This window comes from Alligator mississippiensis, chromosome 5 (genome assembly GCF_030867095.1).
Source record: "Alligator mississippiensis isolate rAllMis1 chromosome 5, rAllMis1, whole genome shotgun sequence".
Classification (NCBI taxonomy): Eukaryota; Metazoa; Chordata; order Crocodylia; family Alligatoridae; genus Alligator; species Alligator mississippiensis.
In genome coordinates, this window is record NC_081828.1 from 25,155,064 (window position 1) to 25,181,331 (window position 26,268).

The window sequence follows — 26,268 nt, forward strand, 5'->3', positions numbered from 1 at the left end:
GGGCCCCTTGGTTGTGCAGCCTCAGCACAGCAAGTTATTTGCTCTTCAGGGGCTCAGCATTCAAATGTCTGTACACACACGTCTAGGAACATTTTCTACTACAAGAACAAACCCAGAAGTCTCACAGACCATTTGAATGTGTGTATGCAGCCTGTGTTGTGGAATGTCCAGTGAATCTCTTCAGCTTTTTGAAGAACAACTCTCTCTTCCATTCACATTGCATGTGAATCACCAGTGAACTGGTTATTTTCCCTGATAATTTGCAGGGTTGTTCCAGATACATGGCTATGGTTGAAGTTAAGTTCATAAAATCATTATTTTTGAGTTTCTCAGCTGCAAACATGTAAAGGGCTCACTGCTGTTCCCTGCCACCCTGCTTCCCCACCCCTGCAACCTGGTGCAGCAGGGAATAGAAGAGCTGTGCAGAAAATCTTCTTGCCACTTCTGGCCACCCCTCCCCCCCCGCCACTGCCCCAGCGATGTGCCTCCTGCATGCATGGCTGCAGTGAGGGGCTGCACCCCTCAAAGCAGTGGCAGGCACTGGAGGTGCATCACCAGGGCAGTGAGGGGGAGCTCACAGCAGCAAGGAATCCCCGCACAGCCCTGCTGTCCCCAGCTGTGCTAGGTCATGCTTGTTGACTCCAGAGGCCCCAGGGGAGAGAAGCAGGGTAGAAGCGAGCCCACAGCCTGCGCCTACCCTGGGTACAGATCTGGGGGTATGGGTCTCCCCTTCCCCCTGGGAGTGTATGCAGCAGCGGGGAACCAGTCCACCCTTTTCCCCTTTCCCTCCCTCTCCCTTTCCCAGTGCCCCATCCTGGTCCTGGCTGGGATACTGCAGTCATTCATTGTGGCCCAAGGTTCCAAGCCCCACCCAGCTGGGCAGCAGCTCAAGCCCTGCCCAGCTTCCTCCCTCCATGGGCCTCAATCCCCCTCTTTCTTCCCTACTTACCAGATAAAGCCACTCTGCAGGCTGCCTGGGGCCATGTACATGTCTATGCAGGTGGTGCCCCCTGTCTTCCAACCTTCTTTCCACTCCATTCCAGCTCCCTGCAAGCTGGAACTTTGCCAGTCTTCAGGGAGCTCACTGCAGAATGGCAAAGTCCATGGGTTTCTCTGGTTAAATGAGAAATATGCATTTGCCTCTGGTAAAAGGCAAAATCCATGGGTTACTCCATTTTCTGTGGGAAATGGAAAACCCAGATCACTGCTTATTGCATATGATATATTGAAACACAACCTCAGTTCTCCCTTTTTAGTCCTTTTTAAAGATACTGTTTAAACATGCTGCACTAGATACTTTGTGCACAGCCTGCCCTGGAGTTTGCCTACCCTGTAAGAGCATGCCTGTTAAAGGACAGGTGTAATAAATGCAAGTTAGAAACAATGCAGGGAGACAGACATTTCACACTTTTTCCAAGTAATTTCCAGTGGGTTAATTACGTATTAAGAACGACACCAAAAACAAGAAAAAGCCTTCTTTATCAGGTTTAGATACAAAGTAGTGAAGTAGCAAAAGCAAGTCAAGGTACAGACAGCATATTCTTTCTGGTGAATGTCCCATGCTGTATCTTGCAGTTTATGTAAAAGATCTTTATGATTGCTGAGAGCTCCAGTATGAAATTGAAGATAAGTCTGTTGAAAGTCCCTGGGTTATGGTCAGAGAGGAAAAAAACAAAGGTGGTGTCAGGGTGGGTGTGTGCTGTAGACCACTACACCGGGAGGATGAGTTGAGTGAGGCTTTATTCAAACAAGTAGTGGAAGTTCCAGAACAGGCCCTGGTTCTCATGGGGGACTTCAATAACCCTGACATTTGCTGGGAGATCAATACAGCAGTAAGAAGGCAATCCAGGAAGGCTTGGAGAGTGCTTGATACAACTTCCTGGTGCAAGTGCTGGAGTTACCAACTAGGAGCCATGCTTTTCTTGACCTGTTGTTCAGAAATAGGGAAGAATTGGTGGGGAATATAGAAATGGATGGTAACTTGGGCAGCAGAGACTGAGATGATTGAGTTCAGGATCCTGAGAAAAGGAAGGAGAAAGAGCAGCAGAGTAAAGACCCTGGACTTCAGAAAAGCAGACTTTGACTTGCTTAATGAACTCATAGGTAGGATCCCCTGGGAGGACAGTGTGAGAGGGAAATGAATCCAGGAAAGCTGTTTGTAATTTAAAGAAGCCTTACTGAGGGTGCAGGAACAATCCATCCCTATGCACAGGAAGACTAGCAAATATGGCAGAAGACCAACTTAGCTTAGAGGGGAACAATTCAGTAAGCTAAAACACAAAAAAGAAGCTTAGAAGTTGAAACTTGAACAAACAACTAGGGAGAAGTAAAAGACTATTGCTCAGGCATGCTGGAATGAAGTCAGGAAGGCCAAAGTGCAATTGGAGTTGCAGTTAACAAGGGATGTGAAGGGTAACAAGAAGGGTTCCTACAAGTATGTCAGCCACAAGAGGAAGATCAGGAAATTTGTGTGTCATTTACCAGTGGCATACCAAGGGCCTCTGGTGCCTGGGGGCCTATGCTTACATTTGCGCCCCCCACCTCCATCACAGACCAGGGGGGGCAGATCCTCCAGTGGCCAATTGCATAGCAGGAACAGAGAGGGAGGGGCAAAAGCACAGGCAAAGCACAGCGGCGAAACTGGAAGCACTTCTCGCAGCCATGGATCTTGCAGTGCTTGCAAGCCCCCCTCCCCCCCAATAAAAGATATCACACACACACACACACACACACACACACACACACACACACACACACACACACACAGCCATCCACCATCTCCCGTCCACCCCTGCAGTCCCCACAGCTCAGTATCACTCCCCCCCACCTATTACACTTACATGTAGGCAGCTGCTGCCTGGCTGTCCTGAGCATCCCCACAGATGCAGAAGGTCAGGATGGGCTGAGCTGATGGGGAGCGCTGCCACAGCACTGTGTCTCTGTGGGCAGGCGGTGGCCCTGGGAGGGGTAGCTCAGCTGTGGGGGGGGCTAACATGAATAGTGGGAGGGCAATAATGTTCTCCCAGTGCCATGGCCCACAAAGGCACAGTGTAGTGTGGTGCTCCTGGCTTGTCCAGCCCAGTCCCGATCCCCGTCCCACTTTCAGGTAGGGTATGACTCTCCCAGCCCAGCTCATTCCCCTTCCTCCCCAGATACAGTGCCACCCAGCCTGCAGGCACAGTGCAGCTATTCAGGTAAGACCCCAGCCCTGCCCCCCCCAGCCCCATTGCTGGGGGAGGGGCCCTACTTCCAGCTCCCAGGGAAGCAAATGTGAAAGCTGCAGTTTTAAACTTGGCACTGAAATGGGCACCAAGTTTAAATTGTGGCTTTCACTTCTCTGCTGGTGAGGATCCCAGGGTCCCAAATTGGAATAGGCCCCTGGGCCCATGTGCCCATTTTGCCTGCATATTAATTTGCCTATGGCTCAGCCACCTGGTTGGTGCCTCCCCCAGGCCTGCTCCTGGGGGCCATGGCCCCCTCCAAGCCCCCGCCAGTATACCACTGTCCCTTACTGAATCAGGGAGGAACCTAGTGATAAATTATGCGGAAGAAGCTGAAGTACTCAATGCCTTTTTTACCTCAGACTTTATAGGCACAGTCAGCCAGCAGATTATTGCTCCTAGCTGTACAGTGTGGGGACGAGGTAAGCAGCTGAGCATGGTGAAAGAATAGGTTAGGGACTATTTAGAAAAGCTGCACATGTACAAGTCAATGGGGTCGACACAATGCACATGAGGGTGCTGAGAGAATTGGCATTTGTGAATTCAGAGCAGCTGGCCATTATCTTTGAAAACTCATGGTTGACAAAGAGGTTGCAGATAATTGGAAAACAGCAAATATAGTGCCCATGTTTAAGAAGGGGAAGGAGGATCCAGGGAACTACAGACTAGTCAGCTTCACCTCTGTCCCTGGAAAAATCATAGAGCAGGTCCTTAATAAATCCATTTCTAAGAGCTTGGAGGAGAAGGTGATTAGCAGGGATCCTGGTTTTCTCTGATTAACAAAAATTCCCCAATTTTTGGATATAAAAAGTAACCTCAAATCCACATTACAATGAAACACCACTATACGTATATATCATGGAAATATGTGGATTTGCAGTTACTTTTTTTTTTTTTTTTAAACCAAAATTGGGGGATTTTTTAAATCAGAGAAAACTAGGATCCTTCATGATGAGGAGCAGTCAGCATGGATTCACCAAGGGCAAGTCATGCCTGACCAACCTGATTGCCTTCTATGAGGTGATGATTGTGGATTCAAGGAGAGTAGTGGACATGATATACTTCGACTTTAGCAAAGCAAGGTTCTTAGAGTAATTGTGATATCTTTTATTAGACCAACTGGGTAGTTGGAAAAAAAGTTCTTAGTAAGCTTTTGGGTACAATCATTCTTCTTCAGGTGTAGGAAGTCTCTGCCGTTCTGAGACTCCAAGGAATGAGAGGAGCTAAAAGTGTGACAGGATGTCAGTGAGAATGTAAGGTAGAAATTATGAAAACAAAAAGTAAAGCAGGGAAGGGGAGAATGCAAAAAGTGCATCAGGGAGACCCTACAGTGGTAGTAATACAAGGTAAAAAAGAGGCTGTCTGTGAAATAAGAAATAGCTACAAATTAGGAAGACAAAGGACAAAAAAAGTAGGGGAGGGAAGGGGAGAAGGGATGGGGGAGAAAAGTGTAAGAAGTCAGGTCTGGCAGGTACCTGGCAAATCAAATGTCAGGCACATCATAAATCTAATGTCTATATTGAGTCTATGATTTTTTTGTATCCAGTAGATTTATGAAGTGAAGTTTGTAGGCTTGTCTGTGAAAGGTGTTTTGTAAATTCCCTTTGAGGATTAGAACTGAAAAATCAGAGAGGGAATGATTGTCCTGTTAGAAGTGGGCCTCCACAGGTAGTTGAGTATTCTTGTCTTTGATACATTTTTGGTGTGTGTTCGTTCTGGTGCACAGTTGTTGTTTGGTTTCTCCCACATATTTTCCATCAGGGACTTTGGTGCACTGGATGAGATATATAACATTTCTGGAGATGCAGGTGTAAGATCCAGGAATGGTGATGGTTTTGTTGTGGCGTGTAGTTATTGTGAGGGTGGGGAGGTGTGTTGGCAGGTTTTGCATTTCTTGTCATGGCATGGTCTGGATCCAGTAGTTGTGGTTTGGGTCATAGGGAGTTTGCTTCTGGCAATGAGGTTAGTGAGGTTTGGTGCTTGTTTAAAAGCTAGGATAGATGGTTCTGGAAAGATCTCTTTAAGAATGGGGTCTTCTTCCAGTATAGTTTGCAATTGTTTGAGGATTTTCTGTATAGGCTCTGTTCTTGAATTAAGCCATTTACTGAGCCAAAGTCTGCCAGTCCAGTTCTCTGCCCACCTACAAAGGATTAAACAGTCACTTTGCCCCCAATCCATGCTACATAGCCATGTGCACCCCAAAGCTGTTTCCTCTTCAGTGTGCTCAGCCCTAAACCCCTAAAGCTACTCTGAACTTTATCCTCAGGGTCTTTTCTGCTGCCAAGTCACCATCTTGTTACTTTGCTGCTCCATCCATAGTCATGCTTATGTCAGTCTCTTTGGGCTGCATTAGTAGGATTGTTGCCAGAAGGTCAAGGGAAGTGATTATTCCCCTCTATCTGGCACTGCTGAAGCCACATCTGGAGTACTGTGTCCAGTTTTGGGCCCTTCCACTACAGAAAGGATGTGGACAAATTGGAGAGAGTTCAGTGGAGAGCAATGAAAATGCCTAAATAGCTGGTGAATATGGGCTTATTTAGTCTGGAGAAGAGAAGATAGAGCTGGCAGGAGGAAAGGGGGTGGGGATGGATTTAATAACAGCCTCGCACTACCTGAAGGGTGGTTCCAGAGGATGGAGCTAGACTGTTTTAGTGGCAGATGACAGAACAAGGACCAATAGTCTTAAATTGCAGCAAGGGAAGTTTAAGTTAGATATGGGGGAAAAAACTTCCCCACTAGGAGGGTCGTATAGCACTGGAACAGGTTACGCAGAGAGGTTGTAGAGTCTCCATCTTTGGAGGTGTTTAAGACCAAGCTAGACAAAGCCTTCACTGGAATTACCCAGTTGGGCATGGTCTTGCTTTGAGCTAGATGACCTCCTGAGCTCCCTTCCAACCCTAATTTTCTCTGATTTCTATGTTCTTCATTTGAAAAGGACTATTTCAACCTTTTCAATCCCAAGCGACTCTCTTAATATTCATGTGGATAGATTAATGTCAATGAGAATCAAGTTTGGCCCATAGTGATATTTATTACCCACCTACATGGTTTGTTACCTAAGGTTATTTTGTAGTACAGTGGAATTTCCTAGTTAATTTTAGCCCCCAAATTTAAACTTCTAGATAAAAGACAAGAAAATGCATACTAGTAAGAAGGTAATTTTTACATCATTCTATTAGGGAATAAGATTTTTTTAAGAGAGAGTATAGCTAATTTGCAAACTAAGCACAGGTGTCACATTTCAGACCAGACAAATCTCTTCCCCCTGTGTATATTCAAACAGGTGGATAAAAATAACAGTTCCAGTAACATGGAAACTGGAAAACAATTAAAATCCTAATATAGTCCAAGAGTTGGAAATGGTCCAAATGACAAAGCCATATTGGATGTGATAATCCTCAAAAGAGGTGCCTGGAAAGTCAGAAGAAACCAGGAAAACCCTACAGACTGTTTTAGAATTCTGTCTCTGCCCCTTGGTTCTTCAGAAGGTCTTTTCTGTTAGGAGAAGAAATTAGGTGGAGACTTACATTCACATAGAAAGTAGAAAATGTGTGTTAAAGTCATGATAAAGGGAAAATTATGGAACAAAACTACCTGTCTTGCTAAAGGCACCTCGCTTCTTACCCTGAAGGGTTTTGCTCCTTCTGTCTCCCTCAATAGGTAGGGGAATCCAAACTGGGTGGAGCAGATGACAATGATGATTACCTTCCTAAGATGGTTTTGAGTTCTCAGCTGTCTACTCATAGGTGGAACAGCAGAAACTAACAGAATAAGTGTGTGGACCTGCCTCTTCTACATAAATGAAGTGTTCCTTCATCCAGCTTCTCTTTGGACCACTCGTATGGCAAGAGGCCGAAGATGACCCCAATAATTTTCTCCTCTGCTCCATGAAGGAAAGATTCTCAGTGCAACAAATTAGCCCTCTTTTCTCCCTTTCCTTTCATGGCTCTGTGGGTATAGAAGCAAGGATGTAGTAAACTTAAAAGAAGTAAAAGGCTTCACATGCGGCTTGATAGGACTGAATCTAGAAGGATGGAAAGTAATAAAAGATGGGACAGGAAAGAATAAGGAGGGTCAGAAAAGAGGAAGAGACGTATAGACATTACATTTTAGATGAAGGGGAGCTAAGTTAATTATATGAAAAATGGAAAGAGACAGGCTTAGATGAAAAGTCTGTGGAATGGAAATCAGCTTGCAAGGACAGTGAGGCAGGTGGGGGGTAACATTATGCAGAAGAGAGACTCCCCCAGGCAGCTGCTCAGCATAAGCATCAAGAAAAGAAGTTACTTACAAAGGGGATATAAGTCCCATTTAACAGGAGATATTGAGAACATGGTTTTTGGTGAGAGAATTAGTTCCTTTAAAACCGCAGCAGGGGAAAAGAAAAAGAAGGACACCCAAAGTGGAAAAAAAACCTAGCCGGCTTAAATGAAAATGCATTTTGGTCAGGATTGTTTCCAAAGAAGCGTGGTTAATGTGCTTGACTTTGAAATGGGTAGAGGTGACAATGCTGTGCTTTTCCCTTTCCCTGTGATTGGCTATATGTACAAACCAGATGGCATTGGTATTTCACTGCTCATCCCAGTAACTATATAGATTGCACAAAGAAAAAAAAAAAAAAGACAGTTGTAGACTGGGAATCTCTATATTAATATTTTATATTCAGTGGGAATGTAACTATGTTAAAAGTTTAGTTTAGCTGTTGTGTCTAGTGCCTAGTGGTTTGTATTTGCACATCATCTACCAACTAATGGGACTTCAAAGCCACATCATAACAAATGCTACATCAGACGGAAGTTAAAAGATTTAATTACACTTCTTCAAAAGGATGTGAGATCCTAGCCATCATTCATTCATTTAATAAAACAGATTGCAGTGCTGAAGGCTGTACATGCGACCTATGCATAATGCGACCACATGCATAATGGTTATCACTTCTATCTGTACAGTTGACAAATCAGCCATTAAAAGCATTCCTTTACACAGCTGAACAGAAAGCAATGCATAAGAGCAAGTTCCATTCAGCACGTGGTATTCACATTCAAAACGCAGGAAGTGCAGGGAGCTGGATCAGACGGGAGATTATTAATGGTTTCAGTCTTTTATGTCTTGGTGACAATTTCAAGACTCATATGCTGTACATAGTGCCCTGAGCTGTTACCCATGTGTTTGTTTAACAATGGCCCATGTAAAATCAAGTCAGTGATCTATATAGTAAATGAAAAATATTCAACTTTTGCTAAATGCTCATTATGACTATCATTAAAAAGCCTACTCATGATCCCACTGGGGACTGTGTGTTATGGATTTTACCTTCTTTCCCGATTCATAGAGGTTCTGACTGTTACATTGACAGCTAGAGATCCTTCTTTACCTCAAGCTGTAGCAGCTTCCCGTTTAGGTCTTAGGTGTCAGCCAAAATGGCAGGCACCCCCCTCAGGGAGAACAAGCCCTGAATAGATCTGGGAATCAGTGCTAGTCTCAGCTCCAGAAGCAGATTCAGGATGGTCTGGCATTGAAATGGTCATTGAGACCATTTCAATGCCAGACCGTCCTGAGGTCAAAGAAAGGACCCTGATCTCCAACATGGCAAATTCAGCATTATTCACAAAGAATAAATTTGTTAACAAAATACATTCAGTAGAAGTTTAAATATAGCTGAACTTATTTTTTAAAAACAATATCTGAGATCTTGTATACCAAGTTTGAGCCTGAAGTGATTTTTTATAGCTGAGTTATAAACAACCAAAAATAGGTGGTTATATAACAAAAGTGCTGACACCATCTTAACTACAGCCTAGAGTTGCAAATAGCAGTGCTATAATGAGTCAGACTCATTGTGTCTTTCACAGGCATGGTTTCATTTTTAGAAGTACTATAGTGCTGATGGCCTACATTTGCACTACATAAACCTTCATGATGAAATATCTTACCAGTTCATTTGAAAAAAAGGAAATAAAGATCATTTTTGTTTAATTAGCTCTCAGTTTGCCTACAGGCTTTAGGAACTAGAAAATTTGCAAGCTTGTTTTTACAAATTAGTTTTCAAAGTAAAATCTGTCTTTTCTGTTTCTCCATCAAGGTAATGTGCATTGCTCACATTTATCTTTTTTTAAGCTAATGAGCTGTTTCTTATAGTCAGCGGCTTTTTCTGCTCTATAGTTCACTGAGGGCACCATGTTATCTGCATTATTCATTACTGAAACTGTGGTATACCTTGGTTAGAATCTAAACACAAAACAGTTCCCAGGCATAACCCTATGTCTTCTATAAAAATCATGAATTATGTAATGTGCGAATCTTCCCACAATAACATCACTTCTTTTCCTGGCAAGCTAGCCAGCTATTTTTATTAAATATTGCTCATATGCCATATGGACTCCTGTATTCAAGTTAATTATGAAACTGAAATGTGAAGGTACTTTATGAATTTGTTAAGTCTTTTTCCAATTAAAACTATTTTAGGTTATCACACATGGAAAGTTGTTCTTACATGATTATGCACATCAAGAACAAGGGATTTTTTTTTTAATTCACCAAAATGTTACACAACTCTCTCATTTGTAGTTACTTTTGGTGTTTTATCCAGAGTTTAAGCATGCTTCAGTGAACAAATTGTATCATCCCTTAGCGTGGGTGGCATAGTCTGAAGAAAAAAAAAAATCCACAATAACTGCAGCAACACCAAAGTGAACATCACTGAGAAAAAGAAGTAAAAGGCTCTCTATTTCTGACTTCTGGTGCTGTTATTCTCAGCATTTGATGCAGGTGCTGCATATTCAGAAACAGATAACTTACACAAAAAATATTCCACTTAACCTTAATTTTAGGTCTTTTCTCTGACTAACACCAATGAAGTTAAAGAATAAATCCAGTGTTGTCATGTGAAGAGGATCAGTAGCCTCCAGAAAGGAAAACATGGATGTGGGTAGACAGTAATTTGTGATGATGAATTAGAAAAGTCCTCCATTATGGCATCAAGCTCTCCTTCAGACTCACCTCACACCTTATGCTGCTGCAGATGAGCATGACGTGTAGCAGATTGAAGATCAGCATAAGCCTGTAGTTAGGAAAGAGACTGTGTGCGCGCGTGTGCACGCGAGTGCTGTACAGGGACAGGGATTCCTTCACCAAACACTATATATTCTTTTGAGTACTTTATCAAAGCTTCTTCATAGTTAAAAACCAGGCTTGATTTCAGAAACTTTTCACAAAGAGATAAATGCACTATGCAGTGCCATGAAGGAATATGCCGAATTAAATGCTTATGTGCTAGTTTGCACCCTGCAGTGCCATGCAGAGATATCCCAGCTCCCTTTCCACACCAGATAATACCCAGGTTAGCATAGTGCAGCACCCCTGGGCTAAAAAGCCCAGATTTTCAGCAGTACTAATTAGGTTGGGTGCAAAGCCATGGTCATGTGGCTAGCACTCCTCCTGATTCGGAAGCTAATGTGTGCAGAGCTAACTCGGGTATCTGCAGAGAGCTACCTTGCTCTGTAGAGGCATGTCCTATAATTCTCATCGTCCTTAAATAGCTTGCTTGCTGGTAGGGCACACAGTTTAAATCAAAATATTCTTCTTACATTTTACACTGCAGGTTGATAGTTCATTAGAAATTGATTTATACTTTACTTTCTACTTTGTCTTTATCCTGCTGCCTTGTCTAGTCTCTATGAAGAAATATGGGAGAAAACTGTGATAAGTGTAAGGACAGTGACGAAGGTGTTTGTGGTTTAGGTACTTAACCAACCTTAATGTCTCAACAGATAAAGCATAAAGGAGGATGCTAGTTGGTCTGCTCTAAATCAAATGACATGAAAGAACAGAATGACTGGCTCTTTAACACCTTCTATAATGTGAATGGAAAATTGCTGCATTTGGAATAGGGAATTTAAATTTGAGTGACGTATTAGGTAATCCTTGTATAATCTCTGAAGTTTGGTAGATGCTATAGAACTCCTGTACTGAGTGTCTGGGTAGTATGTAGAATGCACCATTTGCACACAGGCCTTCATTTTGTATATTCCAAACTAGGGAGAACTGGAGAGTTATTAAACCTTGATGATTACGTTCAGCTAGGTGAACCTTAATGCTTAGGCCAGGAGAAACAGCTAACAATTCCACTGAGAACAGTGGAATTTCCCCAGAATCAAGGCAAAGAGTTAACACTGGGTGCATCTACACATGGGCTTTACTGAAGGGCTGACTAATTAGGTCCTTGGTAAAGCATCACTCTCTACACATGTCCCTATATTAGGGCACAGTAAATTAATTAACTCTGTTGTAGGACAGTACTGTCTGGGACTAGTGCTACCTTACAGCAGAGTAGTTATGTGCGCCAAAATGCATGTGTAAATGGTGACTGGGGCTCACTGGGGCACAGGGGTTCTGCAGTGTGGGGGCTGCCTGCTGGCTAGCCCCACACTGCAACACACTTGTGCCCCAGCCTGCCCCTGTCAGCATGTTGAGCCAGTGCAGAGCAGCCCTGGGCTGGCAGGCTGACCCCCGGGACTCCCTACCAGTTCAGGGTTGTTCCACCCTGCTTCAACGTGCTGCACCCTGGAATATATTGCTATATGCTTACTGCAAGTGTAGGTGTACCCACTGACCATGTACACACGAGCATGGACATTTGACTCCCTGGGGACAAGCAGTGGGATGTTTTGTGCTACCACTAGTTGTTCCTGGGGAATGCCTGTGCCATGCACCCTCCGGTACATGACAGGTTATGTGGGGTGGGGTATGGGAGGCTGGGGTCAGCACTGGCCTGGCCTCAGCAGCCTTACCTGGGGTCCTGAGGGCCTCCTGGGGCTGCAGATATGGTGATCCGGCCACTCTAAGCTTGGCTGGCAGCTGAAGCATGGCTCAGGCTGGCCAGGCTCCAGTTTTGAGCGGTATGCACTGGGCTCATGTGCAACACTCCACTTTTTTTTGTTTGGGATTTTATGGTCAAACCCCTCCTGCGCTACTCCCTTGCAGTGTGGAGAACAGTTGAATATGCAGTATGTGGTGCTGCAGACGTATCTGTGGTGTCACATGCCACATGGCTGCACTTGTCTGGATGCAGTCTCTGAGATTTAAAAACCACAGAGCATGAATGATTCACAGAAAACTTATAGATACACCACAAGAAGCTTGGAGGGGAAAAAAAAAAAAAGGAAAGAGAGCATTCTTTCATATAGTAGGACTTCTGTTTAACTGCTGAACCAATTGATTAAAAAAGGCAAACTAGCTTAACATCAAAGTCACTACCTTGGCCCAAATATTAGAGCAGCTTACTCCCACCCATTACTCTTGCTGTTGCTGTGAGTGGGCGGGGCATGTCTAAAACCTCTGTCAATGCCTAAGATTCTGCTCGCTCCCTGGGATTTAAATGGCTCATTCACAGAGAGTCAGCCACTTGTCCTCTTCACGATCAGGGAGAGGAACAACTGCATTTTTCCAGTTCCAAGAGCCTGTGATCTGGTGACTCTGATTTGTTCTTGATTCCCAACTCAGCTTGCTCATAAACTGTGCTTGCCTACTATACTCCAATTCCAGCACTGACATTACAACCTTCCCAGTCTGTAACCTGGATCCACTGGCACTATATCAGGGCACTGACACTACAGAACGGGACTCTCAGATTTGGAGAATCTACTTTCAGAAGACCGCCGACTTCTAGAAAGACTGATCTAAACCTCAGGAGTGATAAAAAAAAATAGTGAGGACACTAAGGGAATGTAAACAGGTGTTTTATTGTTCTGTCTAAATGTGTATATTTCCTGCACCAGGTAGAGATAGATTTTTGAAACACTTACAAAGACTGTGCATCTGTTTTCTCTTGTGGTCAGATGTCCTTGGAAAGGTGAAATATCCTTAGAGTGCCTATATTCTAGAAATTAAGGACAAGGATGGGTCAGGACCCTGCCAGGATCCAATTACATGAATATGTTACTAAACAAGGAGCCTGTGCTTAGGCCCAGAAAGTGAACCAGAAGAAATGCTATGAAATCCAGGGGTATTTAACACATACCAGTTTATAATGGTTGAACCAGCGCAGAAGCCCAGGGTGTATCCTCATAGGAAAGCTCTAGAAAAAGGCCTCTGACAGACCCTGGTAGCAAATAAAATCAACATAACAGTGTGATTTGAAGGAGGCTTTTGTAAAATTGGAGCTAGTGTCCATGCTGCAATCTCACAGGAAACAAAAGACATATGTTCTCCTATGGTGCTTGGGAAAAAAAAAATCCAGAAAGGATTTCTGAAGGCTTAAATAGATACAGTGATAAATGATAAGAGGACTAGGGCTATTGAGACTGGAGTGGAAGAGACAGATGGTGCTGAACACCAGGTAGAACAGTAGTTTCAGATAGAGCTGTGTGAAGCTTTGGGTGCTGATTTGATTCGGAGGAGATTCAGCTTGATTCGGTGGCCAAATCTCTGAATCTGAATTGAATCAGGAGACCAATAAAAAGGTCTGAATCAATTCAAAGAACTTTGAATTGATCTGGGAAAGATTTGGAGAGGTTTGCAGAGATTCGGACAGTCCCCGCTGCAAGGGGGGGTTCTTCCATGAGCCTCCATCTCCCACCCACTCTCCCAGCTGCCCCCCCATGGCTGCCCCACCCACCCCAGCTCTAGATTCTTTAAAAAATTTTTAAAAAAGAAAAAAGAAAGAAAAAAGGCCCCACTCACTGGCTGCTGCAGCGGCCATTGGGGCCTCTGGGGACTCGTGGCAGAGCTCCCCATGCAGCATGGGGCAGTGGGGATTGCCTCCCTGCCTAGCAGCAGCTGGTGAGTGGAGGCTTATTTATTTATTTATTTATTTTTACAGAGCCAGGACCTGAAGCTGGGCAGTGGATGGGGGCTCATGACAAAGCCCCCCACACAGAGCAGGCCTATAGGGGGCAGCAGGGATCGCCCCCTGCCTGGCAGGAGCTGGTGAGTTCAGGGATTTTTTTTTTTTTAATTAAAGAGCCGGGAGATAGGGCCAGGTGGGGCAGCCATTGATATGGCTGGGAGAGCGGGCAGGGGATGGGGCCTGTCTGATTTGGACATTCAGCAGCGGCCGAATCTCCAAATCAGATTTGGCCAAATCAAATCAGGACAGTGATTCAAATCACCAAATTGAATCACTGTGCCCTGAATCGGCTGAATCCAAATCCAAAGTGAATACTAGCTGCTTTCCACAGTCCTACTGACAGATACTTGCATGCCATGATAAATGAGCTGACTCAGTCAAGAGGAGATCGTTAAATGATGCTGGTTCAACTTGATAAAATATTCACATCAAGCTCTGGCTGACAACTGGTTGTGAGCAAAAACCCTTGTGATGGACCCTGCACATATTATAATACATGTGCAGAGTCCATGTACGGGACTACAACAAAGTATGGGAATTCTGAGACAGGGTTTATTGAAAAAGGCTGTAGAATTAGCTTACAGGGTTCAAAAAAATGTGAACCCACTAAGGCCCACCCAATGGTCCAGAAGATGAGGTTGTCTATGCATAGTAGACAATAAAGATTTACACTCTGGCTGGGAGAAAAGAAACTTAGGCTATAAGGGTCAGGTATTTTAGTACTGTCAGCCTATCTGGAACAAGCTGGGTAGAGTTCCTCTACTTGGTCACTCACCACCTTCACTAACCAACCTCAGTTTCCCTTGCTTCAACAAAAGATGAGTAACAGTAGTCCTTATCTGTGCCTACAGCCTTCTCTACCTGTTACCAATATTGCACAATTACTTGGAGACCAGCTATATGTGTGAAGTAGCTATCATAAAATAAAAACACTCAAACCAGCTATAAATTTAGACCTTGGAAATGTGTATGAACTTTATAGTTGGTTACTACTGAGCGTTAATTTGCACATGTAGCAGGGTCTTCCCTGCCACTGGGAGCTCTGGCAGTTGACAGGGCTCCCAACCACAGTGGTGCATCATGCCCAACAGAAAAGACTCAGGCCCTGGGGATCAAAGCAGCTGTGATCAGGGCTCAGGGGTGCATGAAATCTCTGGGCCCTGGATATCATGGGTTGCAAGATCCCCCCCTGTGGGGCACTCAGGAAATCCATGGGGCAGGAGGGATCACTGTAGGGTGGTCCTCCCCATCCTGGGGGTGTGGGAAACCTTGGGGCTACAGGATGCTGGTGGATGATCTCCCTGATTCTGGGGGCATGAGAAACCCCCAGGGCTGGAGGATTGCCTTTATCATGAGTCCTTGCTCCAGGGGTTTCCTGCATACCTGAGGCTGGGGAAATCACCCTGCAGTTATCCTCTGACCCTGGGTGTTTCCTGTACCCCAAGAGTGGGAGGAATCTCCCCTGAAGCATTATCTCCATCCCAGGTGTTTCCTAGACCTTCAGGGTGGGGAGATTGCCACAGTGGCAATACCCCTGCCCTGGAGGTTTTTATGCACTCCTGGGTTGAAATTTCCTGTTTGGGGGTCACCAGATGTAGGAGCTTGCTTCTTGCCAGTAGAGGGGGAGCCTGAGATAAGGCTTCCTCTATTATTGGTAATAAGGCATGATGGGAACTAATGTATGTTCCCACAATTGTGGCTCCTGCCATCCACGTGTGGCATGGCAAGAGACAATTGTGTGAATCACACATTAGATCCCATTGTGCTTTTATCAGTACATATAGATGGGACTATTTCAAAGAAAACTGCATCAAAAGTGGGACTTGTACCCTAGACCTCAACCTAAAAGAAAGAGGAGGATTGATCACAAAACTAAAAGTCAGTGGTAGGTGAAATACTAGTGATCATGATTCAGTTACTTTTGTTATGCAAAAACAGAAATATATGTTATAAATGGCTTAACATTGGCCAATTTCATAAAACAAAAAATAATTATGAGCCATGTCAGTCTGAAGTAAGAATTTAAATGAAAAGGATGGAAGATAATTGATAACTTTTAAAGAATGGTTTACAAGATACCAAAAAAGCATAATATACCTTATATGAGAAATGAATGCTTCATTTAATGCATTAGATAATATATATATATGTCACCTACAGGAAAAACAAAGTTGACAATAGCAGGCATTACTTAACATGTACATTATTTTATATTGACTCCAGGACACAGCTGAGCAATAAGAAGGTATTTTTCTAGTATATTAGGAATTTTAAAAATCCTAACAAAGAAACTGTTCTGTTATTAGGTGGAATCATAGAACTGTCAGTAATAATCCAAACAATACAGGAATGTTCAATAAATACTTCTATTCTGTATTTCTTTAGGGGAGGGGAATGGGGGAGAAATCAGATGATGTAGTCGCATCATAGGATGATGGTAAAACACTGTGAATTCTACCTGTCACTAAGGAGAATGTTAAACAATCTATTAATTCTAGACCTGTTTAAAACAAACAGGCTTTGATAGCTTACATGCAGTGGTGATTTGATCATAGTCCAAAATATTGTAATAGAAGGCTCTTTAGTCTACCAGATCTAACAAGAACTAGCAATGGATACAGGCTGTAGCTAGAGTAGAAATAAGATGCAACTTTAACAGTGAAAGTAATTAACCATTGGAATAATGTACCAAGGGTTTTGGTAGATTCTCCATCATTGGAAATCTTTAAAACAAAATTGGATGTTTTTCTAAACTATATGCTTCAGCTGAAATGGGAATTAATTGAGGGAAATCCTATGGCCTGTGTTAGACAGGAGGTCAGACTGGATGTTCACAGTGGTCCCTTTTGGCTTTATAGTCTATGAATCTATGAACCCAGAGTTCTTCTGAAACATCATAATGTGTCTGATATACATGTTCCAATTGAGCTCACACTTTTTCAAAGTGCTCCCCTATGGATTATCTCAGGATAGAGATAAAGGCAAAAGAAGCTTTTGACAGTATCTGAATTGGAGCTGTCTCCTCTATCTTTTAATATAAAAGAAAAGAATTTATCAAACAGGTAGATCTGAGGTCAGACACTTTCTCAAAGCTAATGGCACGGATATTCTCCCTAACAGTGAACTGATGGTACAGTCACCTATAATTAACAACAAAGTTATTATGCAACCACAATAGCAAGTCTATATTCCCATCAACAAATATTTTGAAGTATCTTAAATTACCCCCTGCCCTGCCCCCCCCACCAAGGCCTTGAGAAACTGAAAATTTATTGGTTGAGAAAAATGGACAGAGGAAGTAAGAACACTTAAAGGGACAGCATGAGGGCTGCTAGACATGTTATAGAAATCCAGATACATTTCTGAGCCAATCCCTGTGGGCTCCTGAGTATCTCCAGCTCTCACTGAAGATCACAGGCCTCTCAGATGCTGAGCAGACACTCTGTAGCCATCAGATTTTGAGGTTCATTCTGATTTTTTATACATATATATTCTATCATTTATATATTCTATGAGGTATATTATAATATATACTATAAATCAGAATGAACCTCAAATTCTGATGGCTACAGAGTGTCTGCTCAGCATCTGAGGCCTATATATTAGTGGTGTGTGAAGTGGTCCCTAATTGATTTGGATTTGTCCCAAATCAGGGATAGTGATTCAATTCATTGATTCGGATCACTGTCCCCAATTCAATCCGGCTGAATCTGAAGATTCAATGCTGATTTGGAGAATCAGAGATTTGGACACAGACACAGCTTTAAATATTTTTTCTACATACCTTGAGGTAGCAGGCACAGCTTGTGAACACTGTGATGCTGGGGCATATGGAACATCCCACAGGAGTGTGGTGGTGGGGGCCCTCCATGTGCTCGGTGGCAAACTCAGAAGTGGACTGGAAGTACTTCTGGTCCACTTCCCGGTCTTCTGGGGAGCATGCTGGGGGGCCCCCCACCGCACTTTTCTGGCTTGGTGATCAGGTGCAGGGGGACACCGGGTGCCCACCCAGACCAAGGAGGGGCCAGTCACTGAGCCGGAGGGTGTGGGGGGGCCCTTGCATGCTGCCCAGCAGACCCAGAAGTGGACCAGAAGTGCTTCTGGTCCACTTCTGGGTCTGCTGCTGAGTGTGCAGGGGAGCCCCCCTCACACTTCTGTGGGACACTCCATGTGCCCCAGCATTGAATATGAATCCCTGCTACCTAGAGGTATGTAGAAAAAATATTTTAAGTTGTCTCTATGTCCAAATCTCTGAATTTTTCCAAATCTCTCTGAATCAATTTGGAGGGCTCTGGTTCAATTCGGAGAAATTAAAGGGTTCTCTGATTCAATTCAGATTTGGAGATTCAGCCACTGAATTGGGCTGAATCTCCGCTGAATTGAATCAGGAACCAAAGCTTTGCACATATTATATACCGAAGCTTTGCGCACACACACACACACACACACGCACACGCACATGCACACGCACATATATTATGATGCACCTAGAAAAGGGCTGCAGAGGACTGGAAAAGGGCCATTGTGGTCCCCATTTACAAGAAGGGGAGAAAGGAGGACCCAGGTAACTATAGGCCAGTTAGTCTCACCTCAGTCCTTGGGAAGACCTTTGAGAAAGTTATCAAGGAAAACATCTGCGGGGGTAATGCTCACAGGCAACCAACACAGGTTCATTACAGGCACATCCTGCCTGACTAACCTTGTTTCCTTTTATGACCTAGTCACGAAGGCCTTGCGGGTGTTGAGGTGGATGTTATCTACCTGGACTTAAACAAGGCCTTTGACACTATTTCTCACTCCATGCTCATAAAGTAACTAGGCGACTGTGGCATTGATGCCTACACAGTCAGATGGATGGCAAATTGGCTTGATGGTAGACCCAGAGAGTGGTGGTGGACAGGTTGTTTTGACCTGGAGGGATGTAGGCGGTGGAGTTCCCCAGGGCTCAGTCCTCGGGCCTGTGCTATTCAACATCTTCATCAGTGACTTGGAGGTGGGCGTGTAAAGCACGCTGTCCAAATTTGCTGATGATACAAAGATGGGAGAAGTGGGCACACTGGAGGGGAGGGACAGAATCCAACTAGATCTAGACAGGTTACAGAGGTGGATGGATGAGAATAGAATGGAATTCAGTGCAGACAAGTACAAGGTGTTGCATCTAGGGAGAAGGAACCAGCAACATACCTATAGGCTGAGGAATACCCTTCTCAACAGCACAGTGGCTGAAAGGGATCTTGGAGTCATTGACTCCAGGATGGACATGAGCCACCAATAGGAGGAAGCGGTTAGTAAGGCTAACTGCTCCTTGGCATGCATCTACAGATGCAACACAAACAGGTCCAGGGAGATGATCCTTCCCCTCTATGCAGTGCTGGTCAGACTGTACTTGGAGTACTGTGTCCAGTACTGGGTGCCGCACTTTAAGAGGGATGTGGCTAACCTTGAGAGGGTCCAGAGGAGGGCAACTCACCTGGTCAGGGCGCAGCAGGCCAGGCCCTATGAAGATAGACTAAAGGGTGTGAATCTATTCAGCCTCCACAAGAGATGACTGCGGGGGGATCTGGTGGCCATCTATAAAAACTCACCAGGGGGGATCAGCAGAAAAACAGTGATGCTCTGTTCCCCTGGGCACCACCTGGGATAACAAGGTATTATGGCCACAAATTGATTGAGAGCAGGTTCAGGCTTGATATCAGGAGGCATTACTTTATGGTTAGGGCTGACAGGCTCTAGAATGGGTTCCCAAGGGAGGTGATGCTCTCTCCTCTCCTCTTCAAGGGGAGGTTGGATATGTGGCTGGTCTATTATGATCCCATCACTCATTTCTGCCTAGGGCAGGGGATTGGACTTGATCTGTTCAGGTCCCTTCCAACCCTAGAAACTATGAAACTATGGTACTAGATTTACTATTCTAGACCTCCTGCTACCCAGTGCATAGCTGAGGTTAAGGACACAAATTCATTACTTAGTGTCTCTTACCTTTCACAATACTGAATTAGCTAAATAAAAGTGATCATAATTAGACCTGCACCAGCTTGCATTGTACTTGTACAAATATTTCTTGCATGCAGGCAATCCAATGTATTTTAACAACTAAGCCATTAAAACTGAAATAGTAAATTTTCACCCATCAACTTTAACCCGTGCTAGTTATTGCAATATAAATGCCAATACTGTCTCTATGCTGATAGCTAAAGTTAGCCTTGAAGTCATCTTAAAGCCTGTATATTCTGATCGCTGGTCCTGTAAGCCCCTAAACTTGGTGCGGCAGCTGTCAATCCCAAACCTAGAACCTTTGTTGAACTTCAGGGTACAAGGTCAACATGTCTGTATGACTCCTAAACTACCCATTTTTTCAGTATATTTACTTCAATCCCACAATTCCTTGTTTCTGATGTCTGGCCATCCTGCACTTTACTTTTTCTCTCTGTTGCCCATAAAGAATATAAACAGAATGAAAAAAAGTATTCCTAGAAAGCCACTGCCTCCCAACTAAGGATCACTGTTTTGATGTGCAGTACAAGTTAGAATAGCTCACGCAGTTCAGTTGACGTGCCAACTAAGTCTGATATTAGTCTAAAGGCAAAAGACTCCTGATTTACTGTATAGTTCACTGGGCTGGGCCCCAGCAGAGTTAAGCACATTTCAAGCCATGATGACCCCAAAACTCAGCATTGTTCAGTATATGTGTGTACTCCAGATACCCCTCACAAAGGATCCATGAATCCAAGTATAACTTATTCCCCCACTCATGACTGGAACTGGGCATTCATGTCATAAGTCCTGAGATCCTCCAAAAAATAAATAAATAAATAAAATATACACACACATATATATACATACGTGTGTGTGTGTGTGTATACACACATACACACCTGTGTGTATGTATATAACCTGTGTGTTATATACACACACACCTCTAACAACCTGTCATATGAGCACAGTGGGCATTTATACACGTAGTTTTCTGCCCCACAACACGCCGGTGATCCACCGCAATGGAGCAGACTCGATTAATCGAATCTGCTCCACATGCAAGCTGAGGCAAACTGTGCTACACCATGTGCAGTTGTATAAATAGCGAAATGTGCATCAATGCACAGAAAATGGTGGTGGTGCCCTTCTGAACTAAAGCACCTCCAATGTGTTTTAGTTCAAAAGTGCACCACTGCTGATGCACTTTTCACCACTTACACAACTGCAAGCGTCACAGCTCCGGGCACTTTTCAGAGCTCTTCCAGAATTAGAAAGAATTTTTTTTGCAAAATAAATAAATAAATAAATAAGTAAATAAAAAAGCAAGTGAGGGGGGCAGGTCACAATTGATTCATGCACAGTTGGAGGGTAAAGGCCTGTTTCTTGCACTGTAGGCAGGCTGACTCCTGCAAGAGTCTACAAATGCCTCCAAATGTGAAGATTGCTATTACACAGTTTATGGTGATGGTGGATTGCTTTTGGGTTTTCCCCCTTCAGCTTTTGGCTAGGGCCCAGTGAGATGAGGGACTTCTGAACTCCAAGATCTGTGAGCTTGGGGCTTGCAAATAGGATTCCTGCCATGGATTAGGTAGTATCTGAAGCCCCAGACTGATAAGCATGGAGGTAGGTGCCAGTAGTAGCACCACACAGGCTTGAACAACTGAGTTCAGCTCAGTCAAAATTTGTAATTTAATTCAGAACTGATTCAGCCATTGAAATGAAATTTTACAGGAAACTGCCCCCCCCCCCCAAGTGGTAGGTTCCCATCAGTATGTTTGCCCAACATGTGTTTGAGTCACGCCTAGTGTTGGCTGCATTTAATTATCTACATAGTTGGTTTCCATTACTGATCGCATGCTGCTTTTGGCAGCAGTTTAATGATAGACAATGTATTTAATGAGGTTTCCTTGTATGCAACGAAGGGGTTTGTTCCGCCCCATTCAGACCAGGGGAAAAAAATGCTTATCTTCTATTTGAGTGAATGTGGTATTATCTATTTCTGACATTTCAGGCGGGGTTCTGAAGCACCAATCATGAAAAAAGCAGAAGGTTAATCAAAGCTTGAAAATATTGCTGTTCTTGTCAAGTATGTGGAGATAAGTCCACATATTTTCTTCATGTTAAATACCATTGTTTCAAAGAATGCTTTTGTGCTGTGATCTCAGGCTACTCTGCAGTTAATGTAGTAAAGCACAGTTAGGATGAAAATTTAAAACTGAGAACTGACACATTTATAGGTAGCCTTCCATATGCTGGTGTGATGGAGAAGTCAGGCAAAATGGCAGCCAAGGACTGAACTGGGGATAGCCAAGCTCAGAGAATAGTATCTGGAGGCTTATAATTTGGAAACACCACTTTACAGAAGCTTATGCACAGCTATTTACAATACAAAGGTCACAGTTTGCTATTGACTTTGTGGCTGGCCTGCTACTGTCACATTTTCTACTCAGAAATTTTGAAATGCTTAGTAAGTGGTTTAGAAGAGCTTGCTGGTCTCACTAGACTGTCTCCTGGGAGGTCATACTTTCTGGATTCTGTGTGGGTCCAAGAGGACATCCTCTGTGTCGCACAAAGCACAAGCTACTAGAGCCTGTACTAAACTTATTTATTTATTTATATGCTGCCCTTCCCAACAAAGGAGCAGGGTAGCTTAAATAAGAAAACAAGACTACAGGGGAACAAAACAATTTAAAATCAAGTAGACTATCAAAATAAAACAGCACCCCCCTAAATCAGTGATTCTCATCATTGTGCTGCAGTGCCCGTGGTACCTGATTCTTTTAAGGGTGCCACAGTGTACAGTATTAGCAGTTAGGTATGCAAACACTGATACATGATTCACAAAATAAACCCACTTTTCAAACAGAAATCCACTGTGTCAAAAACATTCTGAACTTTGGTTGTCTTTCTGAGCTCTTTGCAACAGAACAATTGCTATATTATTCTTCTTTAGTCAAGAAATAAGTGAAAACAAAGAGCTGGCATTTTCTCAGGGGTGCCTTGAGTTGAGAACCACTGCCCTAAACTATCCTAGCCCAGCCTTGCTTTCTAGATGCCTGCCAAAAGGGGAACGTTTTACAATGTTTGGATTTGGGCTTTGGCAGGCTACAGGAGGGAGGAGTTTCAGAGCTGAGGAGCAACTACTGAGAAAGACCTCTCATGTTTTTAACCAGCAGACTTGATGCATTAATGATGTTTACAGGAGTTTGCTCTTGGCTGACCTCAGGGATCATGAGACATAAAGGAGAAGGCAGTTTCTTAGGTATGTAGGGTCTAGACCATTTAGGGTCTCTATAACTCAATACCTAGAGCTGTAACACATTCATATCCATGAAGGATTGGGTGCAACAGTACACTTAGTAGGTTACATTAGTAAGCTACTTTTCAAGTGCATGGTATTCTTAAGATTCACTTACTAACATTTTAACATACTTTAAAGAATAGTTTGAGGAAAGCATCCTTTTTAACTATGGTAAAACTCTAGATGTCTAACAAAATACATGACTGCTGTAAAGAATCTCATGCTAATAATACTTTTGTTATGACAATTATTTAGCCAATGTTGAGAAACCATAAATATATAACTGTATATTGGATAAAATGTTTCTATCATTTACTAATCCCTTTGTTCACTGAGCTCATTTCTACCATTGCTAGATATACTATGAATACTAAAATAGTCAGGTCTCCCAGGCAAGTTACACATACAATGACAATATTCAGGGATAAAGAGTAAATCAGAATTATTTCTTGATGGGAGCCTCATTCATCTCCCCTGGGAGATTTCCCATCAACAATAAAGGAAGATGAATAACCCCTATAAGAGGGTACAGCTTGCTCATTCAATACCTGAAGAAACTATCCAAAACATTATTATAATCCGAGACAAATCAAAGATACTTTTGTTGAATTCATAGACGAATAGGATGGGTGGAAAACATTAATACAGGTCGCTCTTTAGCTAGGGCCTGAATGCTTAAAAATTTAGTTTAAGATGTCACATTTTCTACTCTGAAATAAATATTGTAATGCTTAATAAGTGGGTTAGATCCATAAATGTTTTGAATATTTATCCAGGAGAGAATAAACTGCATATAAATTGATGTAATATGATGACAAAGAAACAATCTTACAAACTCCCCATGCCTGGAGTTCCCATTGTTAGTAATGGGAGTTCCAAAGGTGATCACACTCTCAGGCCTTTATCTTGTAAGATAATAGAAACATAAAACTAAAGCAAAGCAATTGTGGAGGGATATAAACTCCCCTGTGGCTGCATTTGAAGCTTTAAAAGCCTGTTTTTCATTTTTAAACTGTTCCTCTGGGCATAGGTAATGCTCAAAAAGGCATTTTAAAGCAAAAATGAAACTTTAAAAGCTTCAAAATGTAGTTGTAGGAAATCCAAGATGTCGGCTTTGACATCTTTTTTCTAATGGGTGGTCTTAAGGGACACTAACATTCTACCGCTGCTTCTGCTGTATTGCAATGCTTTCAAAATGTTGGTCATGTCTGTGTGTGGCATCATTACAAGACATGTTACCCAAAGTGAAAAAAGTCTTTGCCACAAGTGAAATTCAGATTGCTATTGGCAACTGAGATGAAGTTTAAAACTTTATTTTAGCTGGAAAAGTTAAAAAAAAATCCAAAAAGCCCTGTAAGGCTCAGCCTCTTTAAAACAGAAACCTACAAAACAATGAGTAAGACTGAGACTGGCTCTGAAAAGTTGTAGACGATTGGCAGTATAAGTCAAAGAAATTAATCTCTTATGAATAGTATAACATGCATGCCTCTTGCATACTTACACATAGGACTGGCAACACAGCTAGCCTCACAAAGAGGAGTCGAGTGATCATAGCCTCCTCCATCAATTAGCATAGAGTTCTGAAAGAGATATTGTAGCGGGGGCCTCCTCGGGGCCGACCTCGTTGTGTCCTGCCCACCTGTTCCTGGGCTAACTGCCTGCCTTCTCACCGTCACACCTTGTTAATTATTTAATAGATGTTAATCAAGCGGGAAGTTGCCCATTTTCTGCCCCGATGCCAGGGGGCACTACCTGTGGCTCCATTCCTCCCCTACACCACAGCCCAAGCCTCGTAGATGGCATCTAGATGCTATCATAAATCACCAGCCACCACTCTGGGCCCCAGAATCCTCCTGATTGAACCTCACCTGGATTCCTTTCATCAGGTGGTCTCATCAGCCTTCATACTAGGCAGCATAGCTCCCTGAACCGCTTCCCCTTCTGGGTGTGATCCCCCCACCAGGACCTTTGGCTCACTAGCCCTGGCCTACTTCCAGGCCAGTCAGAACCCCAGGCCCTCAGCTCTTGGGCATTCCTCACGGTGGGCCCCCAGCCCTTCCAGTCCTGGCCCCAGCATGGACCAGTCAGGGGAAGTTCAGACAGGCCTGAGTCTAAGCCTCTTTTCCTCTCTCTCTGAGGGTCCACTCTCCAGGCCCTCCAGACAAGAGGTAACTCACCCAGTTTTGGGGGCTAGGGGTTAAGGCACCCCAACCCATCTTTCACCAGGGTGGTAACTGGCCTGACATTTCCTGGGGGCTCCTGCACCACTGGGAGCCCCACCAGGCCACCCACTCCCAACAGGGTGCAGTTTTAGATCATATTCAGGACCAGGAGCCTCCTTACCATCCCCTACAACTCCTCCCTTACCTCCAGATGATACTAGGAGCTCTCCAGCCAGGCAATGTTGTTGCCTGACCTCCTTGCAGCCGAACTGCCCTGTTTGTATGGGCAGCCCCTGATTCCAAAATGGCTGCCCTCATCAGGCACCTGGCAGCTGCCAGCTCCAGGCCCTTAAAGTGGCAGGCACAACCAGTGCCCTGCCACAGATATCAAACTGAGAGTGGAGATAATGCATGCCTAACTCATAGCTGTACCCTGGAGCAGGAGTGGCCAACTTGCAGCACATGTGCCACAAGTTGCATGAGCAGCCTCAGTTTGTGGCATGAGACAGGAGAAGAGGGGTCAAGCAGATGGGGCAGGGAGCAGAAAGCAAAGTAAGAGAAAGGGATCAGACTAGCACTTTGGGAGAGTGCAGGACTAATTTGTACCACGGCTGCCAAAAAGGTTGGCCCCTATTGCTCTAGAGTGTGGGATACCTACTTTAGGCTTCTGAACAGAGCTGGCCAAAAATATTAAGTTTTTGAGTGTTCATTAAATTTTGATTTTGTTGAAATATGATTTTTGATGGCAAAGAGAAACACTGA

The 26,268-nt window shown here is 43.7% G+C and overlaps 1 long non-coding RNA gene across 1 annotated transcript in view; it reads right to left on the minus strand.

Annotated features, from left to right (window-relative positions):
- Positions 1–25,788, minus strand: part of LOC132250618 (uncharacterized) — a 35,895-nt gene extending 10,107 nt beyond the window's left edge. The window contains exon 1 of the long non-coding RNA XR_009462210.1: positions 25,712–25,788. This is a non-coding gene — a long non-coding RNA (uncharacterized LOC132250618). The remainder of the gene's footprint in view (positions 1–25,711) is intronic.
- Positions 25,789–26,268: the final 480 nt, after the last annotated feature.